General features: G+C 46.6%; 1 protein-coding gene across 3 annotated transcripts in view; it reads right to left on the bottom strand.

The window, feature by feature from the left end:
• The window catches only part of LOC138525816 (interferon-induced GTP-binding protein Mx3-like), a 948,323-nt gene extending 937,693 nt beyond the window's left edge, over nt 1–10,630 (bottom strand). Inside the window, exon 1 of one of the 3 annotated variants that reach the window (XM_069636042.1) lies at nt 10,497–10,630. The gene's annotated coding sequence lies outside the window, so the exon portion shown is untranslated. The remainder of the gene's footprint in view (nt 1–10,496) is intronic. The other 2 variants (XM_069636043.1, XM_069636044.1) reach the window with 2 other exon arrangements.
• Nucleotides 10,631–13,619: the final 2,989 nt, after the last annotated feature.

Here is a 13,619-nt window from a genome sequence, read left to right as displayed (position 1 = left end):
GTCTGGAAGCAGCAGAGTGCATCTCCAATGGCCTCTGTGGGCCAGATTCTCAAAGCTTTATTTGGCGCAATTGAGGAGATGCGCTTTCAGCCCAATTCACAAAGGGAAAGCGCACCCTGCATTTTATGCCAACCTGGGGATTCGAACAGCAGTTGCCAGGTTCGCAGGCCAGGCACTTCACCACTGCACCATGTAACCTGATGAAAAATACAATACAGCTAAAGTTGAAATGACATATTTCGGGACTGCATGTTCCAGGACAAACATTGGTATTGATTGTTAGAGATCAAAACATACGCACCTTTTAACATTTTCAAACACTATCAGAAGAAAATGTCCTCTCCTGGATTTTTGTATGTCTTGATTTTATGAAAGATAAACGCTATTCATCCGGTGCAATTTGTATAGTTATGCAAAGCCAATTGAATGAATTGTGCATATGTCACATTGGTATGCTAATGTCTGGTGACGTCACACCCCACTACATATGTTAGAGTTCTCCCACCTTTTTTTTTTAGGATTTGACCCCTCTCGGCTGCAGTACATGACCTGGTGTAACAAGTGGAACCGGAGTTCTGTAGGCTAGCGCTAGCTTGCTGTAGATCCAAAAGATGGTGTGCAGTCATAATGTCGACATCAATAATGTCGACAGTCAAAATGTCGACAAATTAATGTCGAAAAACAATAATGTCGACAAACAAAAATGTCGACATTATTCGATATTTTTTCGACATTAATTTAGTGTATGCATAAATAAATAAATAAATATATATATGATGTGTTGAGTATGAGGGGTGGTTGGGGGGGTGTGGGGGGGTGGCAGGGGGGTGTTGGGTGAGGGGGGGTTGGGGGGGGGACCCCCCCATAGTAAATACAATTTTTATTTATTTAATTATTGAATAAATAAATAAATAAATAATTGGTATGTGTTGAGTATGAGGGGTGAAAGGGTGGTTGGGGGGGTGTGGGGGGGCGGCAGGGGGGTGTTGGGTGAGGGGGGGTTGGGGGGGGGACCCCCCCATAGTAAATACAATTTTTATTTATTTAACTATTAAATAAATAAATAAATAAATAAATAAATAAATAATTGGTATGTGTTGAGTATGAGGGGTGAAAGGGTGGTTGGGGGGTGTGGGGGGGGGGGGTGGCAGGGGGGTGTTGGGTGAGGTGTTGATAGTTTTAAGGGTTTATAGTCATAATGTCAAAAAAAAAATGTCGACATTTTTTTTTCGACATTATGACTTTTTACATTAAAAGTATAGAATGTCGACATTATTATTTTCGACATTATTTTTTCGACATTTTTGTCTGTCGACATTTTTTTGTCGACATTATGACTATAAACCCCAAAAGATATATGGCAACCTTTCAGGGCCTTCCTGAGGGGCAGACAACATCAGGAGGAGGATGCAGAGTGGAGGTGATAGGCTGAGGGAGAAGGAAGAATGGATTGGCAATATTCTGATGTTTGTTACAATTTGACGATATCTTATGTATATGTTTGTTGCCTATCTTGATATGATTGTGGGAGAGGGGGCAAGGGAGAAACTGGAAACCGGACCTTATTCGTTTTCCCGCTGCCATCTTGTATTATCCAGATTAGAATATCCGTACAAGGCTATCATCAAACATTATGGTAGCTGTATCGTTGGTTGTGTCTGATGTGAACCGAATAAAATAAAGATTTTAATAAATCTCGTCTGTGGCTTTGTGGTGGACATCTTGGTGGGCAGTTGGGGTCTCTCCCCTTCTAGTATTGTACTAGCCCTACCACTGTGTATCAAAATGTCTCCCTACATGTCAGATTTGGGGTGCCTGTGCAGATGTGAGACCCACATCCCCCTTGGGTAACACCATGCAGGGGCAACCACAACTGGTAGAGAAAATGCCCAACAGCCAGATGCCATGCTGACGGGGCAACAGGCAGTCATCTGCACCAAAAGGCCATATAAATGACAAATGATGCACTTTACCAATGTGGCTAGCATAGCACATATTTTCACAATACGCTGAGAAATATGTCTTGGCAGTTTCACATGGCCCACGAAAGATTCTTATACTTTTTAACATTGCCATCAGAAAAAATAGCATGGCCATTTCTAATTGCTCCAAAATTGTGCAAGCCAGTTTTGCCACAGTTAAATAAATTAACATGTTACTTTCAGATTGCTATCAAATGTGCTAGGCAGTTTTGCATCCCCTGAAAACTGTCATGCCAATTTCAATCTACACCTGAAAATTGCCTCATTAATTTTACTTTGCCCCATGAACTGTCGCATCTATGTTTAACATTGCATCAGAAAATGGTGATGGCTCTTTAATATTGCCATTTACACAATTAGCATGTCAGTATCACATTAGAGCCCGAAGATTATTTGCCTCAGTACAATTGTCAAGGTCATGTTTACGGAGGCATCAGACATTTTCCAAGTCAGTTTCACACTGCACCCAGAATATTACCATGCCCGGTTCACATTGCCTCTAGAGAATTTGTCATATCTGTTTCACAGTGTCTCAAGGAAACTGGCCTTTGCAAGTTGCACACAACGCGGAGGAAAAAAGCAATGCCATTCTTATGCTGCCCCAGAAGATTACTAGGGCAATTTCAAATTGCCCCCAGAAAGTTGCCCTATGCCAATTTATATTTTCACAGAAAATTGCACGTTTCACACTGCCACCAGAAAACTGTCTGCGTTGCAAAAGACAGGTACCCACATCATAATCTACACAATATCACATGCCATTAACTCAGATCATTTGACAGGAATTGTCTTCAAATGCCAGATACTCACATCAAATGTCAGGAATTGGCAACAAATAAGAAGAACCCAGATCATATGGCAGTCGTTGCGAGTGAATGACAGGAAACAACTGCATGTGCCAGGTATACTGGGGGCAGGCCAGTCTGCATCAGCTCCTGCTAGTGGGCTGAGCAGAGGGAGCAGGCTGGCAATGGGACAGATGAAAGCACGACATCCCTGCGTGTCCTCCTGCTTTTCTTGCCTCTCTGGTCTCATTGCCACAGACAGAGAGTTTGGCGGGGGGTCATAAGTGGAGCATAAGAGTGCAGCATTCCTGCATTGAACATTCCATGACTATCCTTGCAGTCTGGATGTCTTAATAGACAGGCATGGGAGGAAGGCAAGACACTGAGACTCTGCAGAAGGCTACACCCCATGCTTTCTTGCTGCGCAGTGGCTCTACAGCTTCCACAGCAAAGGGAGTGGGGTGGGGAAGAAGGTAGGCAAACGGACAGCAGGAGCATGTGCTCCTCTCTGCGAGTGTGCGTATTCCCACACCATGCGGTCCAACGGAAAGGACACCCTGGAAGGCCATTTTTTCTCCCTCCCACTGCCCATGTCGTGGCGTGCTGTGGGCTGATATTCTACCACTTTGAAACAGTTCTTCTTGCCCAGTCCCTGTGCCTTCAAGATCACACTCTTGTCTCTGTTAAAGTTTAAAACGTTGGGCTAGCATCCCTGTTTCTCCCACTTTCAGCCCTCTCACTGCACAATCTTTACCACAATGCTCCATCTCTTTCCATACCCTACCTTCTCGGTGGACCAATCCTAAATCTGGATCCTGTATTGTTCTGGCAAGGACAGGGTTAACAGAGCTCTGGAGCTCTGCCGGCTCGCACGTGCAAGGTGAGGAGCCCGGGAAGCAGCAGATCACTGCAGGAAGTGAATACAGTTAGTTATGGGGTGTTCCTAGGTCTGGAAAAGATCCGGGGCTATGCTAATTTTGGGACTGTCGGGACTCAGGGCTAGCTAGCCTTTTTGGTTGTAACCCCTATCCGGGGCTACAACCAAGAGACCCAGATCTCAGCCCCTAGCAACGCCTCTGAGTTAGTTCAACCTATTGCAGGCTCCTGGTCTTATTACAGGCTTGGGCCTGTTGAATATGAGTGTGTGCTGCCTTCCCCGCCTGCCTGCTTTCTTCCCACAAAGGGCAAATTCAAAGAACCCCTGGCAACCCGACAGATCCCTTAGGCTGCTTTTAGAGATTGTATGTATCGTTCCAACTTTGCTCAAGACTCCCAATCACCTTCCCGTTGAAAGGTGACCTACTGTTAAAGGTCCCTCACTCGATCACCCATATGCAGGGAACATTCATCTCATTGAACTCTGCACCCCTGTTTCAGCTCCACTTGAGAGGCGAGTGGGGGGACTTAGGAGCAATGAAGGGAGATTTGCCCACAATCTGAACCCCAGGGGAGCTGCACTCTCGAAAGACATCCTTTACCACACACAACCTGAAATGAAAGAATCATTGAGGGAGCTCCCCTTTGAAAATGGCTTCAAAAACTGTCCAGCCCTGACCAAGGTTATCTGCCTAGTAGGTTAGAAAATATAATTTTTGTCTGTGTTTCCTAAAATTCCTTTGGGGAGCAGGAGGGAATCTCCAACACCCATGGCTAAATTCGTCTGTTAGTCCCCTCCAGTTTTGACCAATGGTACTCGTCTAATGTGCTTTAAAGTGCAACATTCTCACCACTTTCACTGCACTGTTATGTTATGTTAGCTTATACCGTGCACCGCTACCACCCAGGGACAGTCTCCACTCTGCGGAGTGGGAAAAAGTTGGCAGGTGTGTTTACATTGCATAGTTTTAGCACCACCATTAGTTTTGGCTCACAGGTGGAGCTTTAGCACCATTACTGGGGCTGCATAGTTTTGGGCCATCCCCACTCCAAGCCTCCACACGGCTGAAGGCTTCCATCGTCCCCTGCCGGAGACCGCGGTACGTTTTTTTTTTTTTCTTCCTCCTCATCCCCTCCCTTCCGCCCTCCCGACCCCACTTACCTTCTTTTTTCTTCTGGTCTTGGAAGTGAACGCACTGGGAACACGTCTGTTGCCAGCGCGTCCGCTCCCGATGGCCGCCATGGAAAGAGAAAATAGACTACGTTTTCCCTTTCCATGGCGGCAGCCATTTTTTGCCGTTTTTTTTTTTCTGTTCCGAAATGTGTTTCGGAACAGAAAAAAATGCCATTAGCACCCGGATCCAACAGGCCGGGGTACTAATGGCAATAAGACCCTCGGCAGCGGGCCAATACCGCCACAGGTAATTCCCGGGGGCTTCGTTAAGGCCCTCGCTACGCACTGGGCCTATAACTACAGCCCGGGGCATTACCTGGGGCGGTATTGGCCCGCCGTCTCGGGTCTTATTCCCACAATAATTGGGAACCAAGGACATAATGATTGTATTAAGTTTATAAAGCACAAGCTAAGGCCAGAAGGCATCTAGGCGCTATGTAGAAGGCAAACAAGTAGGCTAACTTAAAAAGAGATGAAAATAAATGAGTTTTGAGGGCTATACAAAAATGGAGATGATATGTAATTTCACGGCGATGGGAGGGCAGAGAGCTCCACAGGGAGGGGACAAGGACAGAAAAGGACCATCCACTGGTAGCATGGAATTCGCATTCAAGGTTGGGAAACCGAGTGTAGAGGTCTAGCGGGCTGACAGCGGACCAATTTAGATTGCAAATAGTCAGCGCCCGTCTTGTGAATTGCTCGATGAGTAACACATAAGATTTTAAAATGAATTCGATCATTCACAGGCAGCCAGTAGAGCTGACGTAATAGGAATTGAGTGGGGGTGTCTAGAGGCCCCCAGACCTAGTCGGGCTGCAAAATATTGGAGGATTCGCCAACGTTTGATCAAAAAAGCCAGCTGACCGATACAGATCCCGTTACAATAGTCCAAGGATCCCATGATAGAAGAGGTAACCACTAACGTATGACATTCAGTCGAGAGGAACGGCAAAACCTTCCTCAAAACTTTCAGTTTCTGAAAAAAGCCAACATTACATACTGAGGCAATTTGGGCTTCTCAGGAGCTTGAAGCTAGAAGTTTCACAACAAGGCTTTTTACAGACTCACTGGGAACGGGGCAAGGACCCAGAGAATCAGGCCAATATTCATTGCTCTAGGCCGTATTAGGGTTAGAGACCAATCTGTTTTGTCGGTGTTCAGTTTCATCCAGTTTCTTGCCATCCAGTCCCCTATTGCAGAAAGACAGTTTCTTAGCTTAGATGGTGGCTCAGTTAATGGCGAGTCAAGACGAACAATAATTGTGTATCGTCTGCGTAGATATAAAAATGCACATCATGTTCTGCAATGAGGTCAGCCAGGGGGCAAAGATAAAGATTAAAGAGGATGGGGGGTAGAGAAGTGTTCCGGAGGAGAGGAAGTTACTGACGGGCCCATTGGCCAGTACTCACCCTCTAGAACTTGTAATACAAGATAGCTGCATCATGTGAGGACAGGGTGCAGGATTCATACTCCGGCACGATTCAATAACTAGGACTCAGTAAATTGGCAAAGGGAAGTCCATTTAATGACAAGTACATCAACAAATGCAAATCGGCAGCATCGCGATCACCTGTCTCGCTCCGACTTCCTCGAACTGCAGTCAAACAGCCGTTTTTATAGGCTAAACTCGTCATCATTGACATCTTATTCTACAAAAAATCATCATGCAATATAATTGGTTGGGAAAGGTAACTTAAGTATGGGTGCTATATCTGTATATGACAATAGAGCATGCGGATTGGTTAACTCTTATCAGGTGGACCTCTAGGGCCATCCCTCTGCATCACACGTGATTGACGTCACTATAAGTACGACGTCCTATTGGTTACGGTGTCTATAGGACCCTAGATTACATGGTCCATTGTGATTGGGTAAGTTACACCCCTAGACATAAATCTCCACTTTAATTAGCAGCATGCAGAATAGACACCCAGGTGCCTAGTGCCCCAGGATTCACCCTGCCTCCTTTCCATCAATCAGTGTTTTAGGGCAATGTGTCAATTAGTTGGCTAAGGCCGGCCTCAAAACTGTAGTCTCTTATCAGGAAAAGTTATGGCACCCTAGAATCTGGGTGACATCAGACGGTGGTACATCTTCGCGCCTGGCTGGTCACGTGTTGGTTCACCGTGAATCTGCTTCAGTTTCCAGCCTTTTGTGTATTTAATTCTCCTTGTAGCTTCACCCCCTGCCCGGGCCTCCTTACCTTGACCTTCACAGGGCAGGCTGGTATGCTCTGAAGTTTCGATTCTTCATAGCTGAAGCTCACCTCCCTCTCTTGGGTTGACCTCGATTTCCCAGGCCTGAGCCATCCTTTGTTAAGTTTCGATTCCGCTCTTTCCCTTGCCTTGGGCTTGGATATGAAACCCAGCCAGTCAGGCCTTGGCCGCCTGGGCGTACTTCTGCTTTTACAAAATGGAGTTGCATGTCTATATTGTGCCTTATTGAGGTAGATATAGTTGGTGCTTGCCGCTCTATGCTTCTACTAAGCTTTGCAAGCAGTATCGATTTCTTAGCTTCTTGCGTTTCAAGCCTATTTACACACGTTAGCTAGTTCGATTCTTCCATCTTGGTTCTCAGCTATGATCTTTTTTACGTTTCAACATTGTGTTTTCTCTCGTGTCTCTTGTATCTGTTTTCGTGGCCACTCGCGCTCGAGTGTTGGGGTTTCTCATGCGTTAATCTGTCCAGGCCCCCTTCTCATCACCGTTTGCCTTCCATCAGGGCTCTTTGTGTCTCCTCATGAACAGTCTGTAAATACTCATTGTTTCCTATCAGCGGCTGGTATGGTTGTCTGATTGGGTACCGTGCTGCCCACGGCTGTCTGGTTATGGGCGTTTCAACAGGTACAGATCTTCTAATGTAACAGGGCAGAGGCCCATTGCGGCTCTCTGTTGGTTCAGCTGCTCCTCGTATGTCACATACCTTGGCGAGTACTTTATTGGCAACTCGTAATGAGGGGCAGTGGTGCAGACCATATCTGGGACCTCCTCTACAGAAGAACCCTCAGGGACACCACATGTGAGAATAGTAGAAGCAGATGATTGAAAAGGGCATAAAACTACTGCGTGATTATGATTATGATTGGTTATTTATAATGCGCTTAATACCCAGAGGTTTCTAAGCGCGGACCCATGGATTGAGCTCATGTTGCTTTGCGTCATCTTGCTTCCAAGGCAAGCGCGTTGCCCCTGACCTATCCTCCCGAGACCTCCCGTGCACGCTATTTATGAGAAATGAAGAGAACCAGGCAAGAGAGGAACCAGATATGCCAGCCTGTTCAAGGCGGGAGAGGTGAATGCCATGATCGATCGTATCAGGCTGCAGAGAGGTCCTGAAGCATGGCCAAATCATCGAGGAGGGAGCTCATGACAGACTCAGTTCCCATGAGATGTCTAAAACCGGACTGAAAAAGAGTGTAAAAGATGTTTAGTTTCAAGAAATTGAGAAAGTTGAGGGGTTACAATAGCTTCCATGAGTTTCATGAGAGCTGGGAGGAGAGATATAGGCCAGTAATTGGCAGCTAGAGTCAGATCCAAAGGAGGCTTTTTAAAAAGCACAGTAACCACAGCGTGCTTGAGAGGGACAGGGATTATGCCAGAAGAGAAAGAGTATTGAAAAGCTTCTGTGAGAAAAGAAATAGCTTTTTGGGGGAGAGACTGAATAACATGGAGAGAAACAGGATTGGTCGGAGAGGCGGACTTATGCTTGCATAAAGCACCCACAACTATCTCGCCAGTAACCGGTTCATACTGAGAGAAGTCAGAAGAATTCACCAAGTTAGTAGATTGTGCCGATTGAGTGTGATTTGAAGTGATTGACGTGTCACTGGAGATGGTTTGCCAGATCGACCGGATCGTCTCGACAAAGTATAAGCTAATAAAATCACATTGTGCTTGAGAGCAGGAGGGATCAGTTGCTGGCAGGAGCAGAGAAGAGAGTTCCCTAGCAGCTACTCTAAACAGTTCCCTGAAGAGCAGGATGCAGATGTAATATGATTTACGTAGAAATGAGATTTAGCTGACTTAATCGCTTCATAATAGATGATGGATCTATGGGTGTGGAAGCCATCATATAATGATCACTGAAAGGCACAGGGAGGGGAGGTAGGAGCCAAGGGGAGAAGACCACAAGGCTTCACCCTTCTCCCATGGCGTGTTAAATTGTGGTTGCCTCCCTAGACTCCCTGGAGCCTAGGCGGAGAGCAGCACAGCCAAAGGAGTTCCTTTTATAAAAGCTAAATCTAGAGGCTTCACTAACGTTAATCTTTGTTTTTCTCCTTCTGATCTGCCTGCAGAAATTCATTGTATTAAAGCCACTGCATTAATGATAATTTTAGCCCATTTCACAGTTCTTAATTGACCCTTTCATTGGATTGAACAGCCAGCACTTTACACTCATGTTTAGCCAATGCCAATTATCCTGCTCTGACTATCAATAAATACCTCCAGTACAAAGCCACGGAAATGAAAGTAAAAGTAAAACTAGGACTTCAGTATTGGAGGTACATAATGTCAATAGAATAAGACCTTTCAGCTACTCTGACATACACAACACAGCGCCACCAAGTAGTTATCACTGTACGTTCGCCTCTCTGAGAATCAGTATAGATATACTTTGGAATTGGAAGATTGCTGAAGGTTTGCTGAATATTGTATTAATTTCAGCTTCATGCTCTGAGGATGGACCACGAATCCGAAATGCATTGCCCAAACATTGTCAGCCTCATTTTTCTTTTTTTTTTTAAGATGGAACATGATGAGTTCAATGAAATAGTGTTTTAAAAGCTCAAGACAAGAAGAGTGAAGAATTATTTTCAACCAACTTTTAATGTTTACATAACCAGTGGTAGATTGTACTCTACATGGCTGTTAGCTATGTGCACTTTGATTAATGTTTTTAGTTTGGGCTACTAGGTGGCCCTTTAGCGCCGACTATAAGCGAAAACCTTTGCATCAGCTAGGGAGAAATGGCATATGAGGGGGGACACAAAGCTTGTCGGTGTTTAGTTATTTGGCCACCCATCGACTACCCATTGCCATGCTAATCCCTATTGCCACTCCCACCCAGTTCCTGCCCCTCTGTGCCCAAAACACCTCCTCATGGGAACTCTTTGAGCTTGCTTTAATCAAGCCTTACCATCAAACCTTGCACTATAAATGCTTGCCAATGTTTTTTTTAAAGCAGTCTTCTGAAAGTTAATGACTTAATTGGAGCAGTAAACCTGCTATTGGCGTAATAAAAATGTCTTGTCCAGATCTGCCTTCAGCCACTTGACTTATAAGCATAATGTGTGTCCTTGACTGAAGTCCTGTTAAAAACAAGCATTGGGAAAGCCAACTGTGCGGTTTGGGTATAAGTATTGGGCAAGTGCCTTTCCCATGCCTACAAAAATCCCAAACTGTTGGCTTTGCCAATGCTTGTTTAATAAGCACACAGTATTTATACATTTTAAATTAGAATACCTATACAAAGGAACACATCACTAACAATATTACGTTAAAAAGGGAAATGGGTGCTGGAAAAAACACTAACACCCATAACCGTGCAGCAATAAATAAACTTCCGATTTAATCAGACATAAAACTCTTATAAAAAAAAGAATGTGAACTTGCAAGACAGTTGGTATGGACTCGCACTGTGCAGTCCGTAAATAAACTTTTTAACGCCGTTTTAACTTACCCTTCAACTTCAGTTTATTCTGCAGGAGCCAGCTCTTTATACAGCATGCAACGATGCTCACAGCGGTCCGCCGGCACAACAGTTAAAGCGCATTTAGGCATGAAGGATGGATGTGTTTTGAGGCAGCCCCTCCCACCCTCCACTCCCCTCTCGTGGCTACTTTCTTGGAAGGAATTCAAAGTCATGATTTATACCACAGATCAGTCAGAAAACGAATATTTGTTCTTATCTGCTCGTTTGAATTTCAAATGAGTGCAATGATAGTAATATCATTTCACATTTACTGACGATATTTAATTAAAAAGGTAATTTTATTTTCTTCGCAAAATATATATTTTATTTTTCTATAAAATTATACCAATACCCTGTTCACTGATTTTAGCTGAACAGAAATAGGCGTTTAAATTAAGTCTCAATTTCGGGGACAATGCATAGTAAATGCACCAGTTCAAGATGGCCATCGCGCGAACAATCATCCTGAAAGAGCTTTCTCGCTAGTCCCGGTTCAGCGGACCAAAGACAATGCGATCACTTTCCTTTCGTCAGACCGGAGAAACGAAACTCCAAAGTTAACAGCAGAACTGGCATGACGATTCTCATGATGCATCCCGCGGAGAAACAATGAGCCTCAAGAGGGACGTGACTTGGCGTTTCCCCATGGTGCATTTATGTGTTTCTCGCGCAGCGGCCAAAGTCAGATCTCTCTCCCACATGGGTCACTTAAAATGTTGCCGTTGCCTCCACGTTACTTTTACTTCTCCCAGTTTTTATTTTCGGTGTATCTACCCCTATTATAGAAACCATTTTAAAATATTTTTGCTATGCCTCACGGAGGTATGAAACCGGTGTATCAAGCAATTCCCTGGTTAAACGAGCATTGGTGTGGTATCTCAGGCCTGGGTAAGAGAGCGAGCGCGGGTCGCTGCAATGACAGGCCGACACGGAGCGGTGCTGTAAACTTCCTTCTTTATTCGTGCCTCAACATTAACTAACTCGCCCCGCCCGCGTCACTTCCCCTCTCTTCCCGCCCGGGTCCCTCCCGCCCCCGTCGTCCAGGATACGTCAACATGACATCTCCCCCCTTTTTAAACCGTTACCACACTCTTCGCAACAGGCGATGATCTGGCAAGTATCTAGTCCATTTCCTCGATCCACCGGCGAGGTCTGGTCCGGACTCGCTGTGGTCGTGTCAGCTCAGCCCTTGGTGACGGTCTGCTCACGGCCGTCTCGGCTTCTGGATCTTGATCCGATTCGTCGGCGTCCCACGGATCCTCTCCTTGTTGATCACTGTATTCTTCCTCTGGTGGGGCCTGTACCCTGCCGCTCAGGCGTCTTGTTCCGGGCGGTGGGAGTTCCTTGAAGTGGAACGAGTTCCGGGTTATCGCTCCCGTGGAGCCTTGTGCAGTGATCATCGACCCCTTCCTCTGGGTAACGAGAAGAGACTCTTCCCGAAATGCAGGCGTGTGCTTATGGGTCGAGGGTTGTCGAACGGCCACCACATCTCCTATGGTTATTTGGGATGTCTGGGCTTTTCGGCGGGCGTCGGTATATTCTTTCATTCTGTTCTTTGCTGCTTCATCCCGCTCTCGGACTTCCGCATCCATCGCCGGGCGTGGTGCACTTGCCTCTGCTTGGGGAATTCGGGTTTGAGGGTTGCGCCCAAACATGAGTTTGGCAGGGGTCTTCCCTGTGGTGCTATGGGGCGTTCCCCGGTAGTCCCGCAGCAGTTGGTTGAGTACCTGTTCATATGGTTGTTCCGTGAGGCGAGCAATCTGCAAGGCCCGCTTGAGATTGGCCATGAATCGTTCGATCATCCCGTTTTCTTGCGGCCAAAGCGGGGTCACCTTCCGATGTCGGAACCCCAAGTATTCCGCAAACCTGGCAAATTGATGTCCACAGAACGGGGCCCTGTTATCGGTCTTGACTACTTTGGGCACTCCGTAGGCAGAGAAAATGTGGTCCAGTGCTGGGACGACGTGATGCGCGGCCGTGGACGAGATCATCTGTACTTCTGGATATCGGGAGTACTCATCCATTACTGCAAGGACATACCTCCCCCCCTCGATGGGTCCAAAGAAGTCGGCGGCCACCGCTTCCCATATGTTCTGCGGAAGTTCGGACATTTGTAGTGGCTCCGGATGTCGGTTTGGTGTAATGATGCAGCAGGTGGGGCATGTTCTCAGGGCGGCCTCCACTCGGGCATCCATTCGTGGAAACCACACCTTTTGGCACAGCATGCGCTGTGTGGAGACAATGCCTTTGTGGGTCTCATGTGCCAGGTTGATGACCTTCTCCCGCAGGGTTGCTGGGATCACTAGCTTGCAGTCCTTGAGTAGGAGATGGTCTTCTGATACGGCTAACTCTTCTTTCACGAGGAGAAGTCGTTCCACGTCTTCCCATGTTTGGCCCCCTGCCGCTTTTCCTCTCTCCTTAGCCCTTCTCCATTGTCCAGATGTGAGACCTTCACATATGATGCGGCATGCAGGGTCGTTTTCAGTTTCTCTTGCCAGTTCCTCTGTGTTAACCCCCTCCGGCGTGGTTTGATGAACCAGGTATCTGAGGTAGCGGTCCGCCACCGACGGTTCAGGTCTGCTCTCGTCCCTCGGTCTCCTCGACAGGAAGTCAGCCGGGTTTTCACCCTTCCCTGGTCTGTGAATGATGTTGAAAGCGTAATCCTGCAGACGTAGCCCCCACCGGGCGATCCTAGGGGGCATCTTGGCTTGGGGATTGCCATAGAGAAACAGGAGCGCCTGGTGATCGGTGACTACCTGAAATGGCTTTCCATACAGGAATAAGTGGAAGTGTTCACATGCCCACACCACCGCTAGTCCTTCTTTTTCAGCCTGGGAGTAGGCTTGTTCAGTGGCGGATAAGCTGCGGCTGGCATAGGCTACCACGTGTCTCTGTTGTGGGTCTTTGGGATCAAATTGAGCCAGGATGGCCCCTAATCCCACTGGGCTGGCGTCCACTGTTAGTTCTGTTCTCCGGTTGGGGTCGTAGTAGGCCATGTTTTCCGCTTTCGCAACCCTCTCCCTGATGGTTTCGAAAGCTTCTTGACATGCACCGGTCCACTCGAATTTCTCGTTCTGGTGTGTTAGTTTCCGCAAAGGTTCGCTGACCGAG

Source organism: Ambystoma mexicanum, chromosome 7p, assembly GCF_040938575.1.
Source record: "Ambystoma mexicanum isolate Mex_15411 chromosome 7p, UKY_AmexF1_1, whole genome shotgun sequence".
Classification (NCBI taxonomy): domain Eukaryota; kingdom Metazoa; phylum Chordata; class Amphibia; order Caudata; family Ambystomatidae; genus Ambystoma; species Ambystoma mexicanum.
Note: the sequence above shows the minus strand (reverse complement) of the source record. Positions and strands in the feature narration are given on the sequence as shown.